The sequence below is a fragment of the Frankliniella occidentalis genome, unplaced genomic scaffold (genome assembly GCF_000697945.3).
Source record: "Frankliniella occidentalis isolate FOCC.00 unplaced genomic scaffold, Focc_3.1 Scaffold581, whole genome shotgun sequence".
Taxonomy (NCBI): domain Eukaryota; kingdom Metazoa; phylum Arthropoda; class Insecta; order Thysanoptera; family Thripidae; genus Frankliniella; species Frankliniella occidentalis.
This window is the reverse complement of record NW_026267697.1, coordinates 26,338-29,625: the sequence shown is the minus strand read 5'-3', so window position 1 is coordinate 29,625 and position 3,288 is coordinate 26,338.

Genomic DNA, 3,288 nt, shown 5'->3' with positions numbered 1-3,288 from the left:
CATTTCGTTTTACTACTTCGCAGCCGGTGCTTAGCCCAAAATATGGCTCCCCCCCCTAAACCCCACTTACGACGCCACTGGCGGCCCGTACCTCGGGCACCAGGCCGGGGACCAGGCCCAGAGCGCCTCGAGGACAAAGACGGCTACGCTCGCAGCCTGGCCAAAGCTCAGCACGACGAAGGCCGGCCCCAGTTGCCAAAACGACAGCGCCCGCGGCCCCTGCAGTGACACCAGCCTCCTCGCGTGGCGCTGGCGCTCCCGCTCGTACTCCTCGCTGCGCCAGCGCGCGCGCAGCCCCGCCGCCTCCGAGCGCGCCAGCACCCTGGAGATGGGCCGCTCCAACGGCGACCCCTTCGGCACCATCGCGATGATGCCGCGGTCGGAGTAGCCCAGGGGGAAGTAGTGCAGCTTCTTGGGCGTCAGCATGTAGGGCGTCATGGCGGTCAGGACGTGGCGGTCCAGGAAGGCGACGAGCGCGCAGTTGCGCGCGCTGGCGACCGTGTCGATGAACGACTTGATGTCCGAGTACCCCACGTACGAATCGGTCCGCGCGTTAGGCAGCAGAGGAAGGATGCTCGACAAGCGGATGCTCAAGAAAGACGGAACGTGCACGGGCAGGCCGCTGTCCTCGAGGTCACGCAGGCTGTCCAGGTCGCGACGAGGGACAGCCGAGGACAGCTCGCCCAGCAGCAGGCCCTGGTAGGCGGCGGTCAGCACGACACTGACGAGCAGCCAGGCGGCCAGCATGGGCCGGGGCGGGGTGGGTGGCGGTGGCGCCTGCCCAACCATCGGGGCCAGCGCCTGCAGCAGCGCGCCGCTCACGCCCTGCCGCCGTGCGCACGCGAATACCACCACCGTGCACAACATGGCCAGCCCCGTGGCGCACCACAGCCCCGCGGAGAACTCGACCGTGACCGCGGCGAGGACGTTCACGCCGGGGCCAAGGCCCGCGGGCACGATGACGACGACGCGGGTCACCTCCGCGTCGAACACGTGCATCAGATCAAAAGCTATGGTCGGTGCGAACACGGGCATGTCTGTCAGGAGCGCGTCCTGTCTGCATTCCCTCAACCCCAACATGACACTCACGATATTATTTTCCTCCTGATACGTCACGTTGAGCACGGGACGTGAGCGTTGCTGTTGGTTCTGGCCGACCGAGCGCTGGACGCTCTTCGCCAGCTCCATGAGCGACGACTTGTAAGAGAAGCCACTCGCCGTCATGAGGGACACGTTGAGAGCGCGGCCGCCGCCTTTCATCTGCCAGTCCCAGCTGCAGAACTCGGTGAACACGGCGGCCCTCTGGCTCCAGCGCTGTTTGACGGCCGACCAACGGTCCATTTCGATGACAGTGATTGCCCTGTGTTTGCAGCTGTCATTAGAGGTACACGTTAGTTTGTAGAGGACGGTGCTGCCGTCTGGGGCGGTGAGGGCCAAAGCGAGCTGGCTCAAGCCCAGCCATATCTTCGTGTGGGAGACGACGCGCAGAACGTCGTCTCGAGCTCGAAGCGACGTCACCGAGGTCCAGAGGATCGTGCGGATTACTTGTTTACTGAATCTGGCGTAGATTTTAATTATGTAGACCAGCTCATCCGGCCTTCCTGTGGTTGCTAATTGAACGAGCCTTACGTAGCGTTGTTGAGAGAACTCACTCGCCATCCTGAGGTTCGTGCACCACCCTTGAACACTTGCACATCCGGGGCCTGATTTTACCACTAGCGGGATGTCCGCGTCGAGCTGGCGGAGGAAGGCGTCTGTCCAACGCGTCCGATTCAGCACGATGAGGGTGGCCTTCTGGGCTTGCAGGAACGGCGCGAGCAGTGCCACGGCGCTCGCGGCCTCGGGGTCGACGGGCAAGTGCACGATAGGCAGGACGGCGCGCACCCCGGGCGCTGCGAAGCCGAGGAGCAACATGAGCAGAGCGACCCCCATGGTAGCGGGCGCGGATTTCCAGTCCGCCCCCTGCTCTACCCGCCTTCAAATAGAGCCCAGCGCGGCAGCTGGTCGCCAGTCGCCCTCCTCTGCTCTTCGATTTGTCGCTTCCAAAGGCATGTGATGTAACGAATGTAAAGAAGGAAAAGTGGCCCCTATAGAAAATGTGCTTCTCTTTTCACTCGCCGCTCGACACATTTTGCTGCGTCTGGGTGCCGCCTGACAGAGTTCGTCGGTCCGTTTGATTGATTAGATTCGCACTTTTAGGAAAGTCGTTCCTTTGAAATGCATGTGTGGAAAGGTTTGTATATGCCGCGCATATTTGAGACCAATCGTTTTCTCCAGCAGTGACGTGTACTGTACAGGGTGTCAAGTCTCCCTGTAGTTTTGAATAGGCGGACTAGCCCGCCCGCAGACGGGGCCGGTCGAGAAGCAAAACTCGTTGGAGGTGCGCAGCCAGCGCGCATGTCACCGTCACCCTTTGCCCTTCGCGTCTACCGACGCTTTGTGGCCGGTGCGACTTTCTTGTCCATCCCCCTGCCTGCTCCACCCACCCATCATGGCTGCCCCGAAGAGCAGCTAGGTCCTGTCACTCAAGAGGCAGGTGGACATGTTGTCGCATCTGATGTAGGAAATAAGTGGCCCGTTAGTAAAATGTTTTATCCTTTTCACCTGCCGCTCGGTTCCGAACGCCTAGTAATTGGTTCCGCCTGCTGGCAGCGTCTGTCGTTTTGTTCGATTGTTTTGATGCGCAATTACAGGGAAGCTTTGCTTTGAACTCACGATTCAAGTGTGCAAGGTTTGCGCACACTGTTGTGTGCCAGCAGTGTAATAAAGAACACACAAGAAAAGTGTACTTGATATAGTACTCACAAAGGAAGAGTGTACTTACCATAACTTACAAAGGGACGTTTTCTGGTTGTACAATCAGATTTCAACTGTAGTTGTTTGCACCCTTAGACAAGGTTTGGCACTGGTTCCTGGGACTGGGACTACTTTGGACTCCCCGCGGTCAGTCAGTCGAGAGACCAGCAGCTCCAGAGCAAAGACAGCTGCAACGAAATTGTGGCCGCCTATCAGGCACATGAACGCTGGATACATCTGCCGCAAGGTCAGAGACCGCGCCGGCGACAGGGCAGCCATGGTCTTCTCCCGCGTCAGTCGCTCCGTGAAGTCCGCCAGGGCGATGAAACGCTGCAACAACCCCCCTTCAAGCGACCCCCGAAGGGTCACGGCGATGGCTTCGCCGAGTGGCGAGCCACGGCTCCACAGGCCTAGGACTCTTAAAAAGGAAGCGCCTGTCGTGAAAAAGTGCAAGGACTTAGTAGGTGTCAGCCCGGACTGGATAGCTCGATC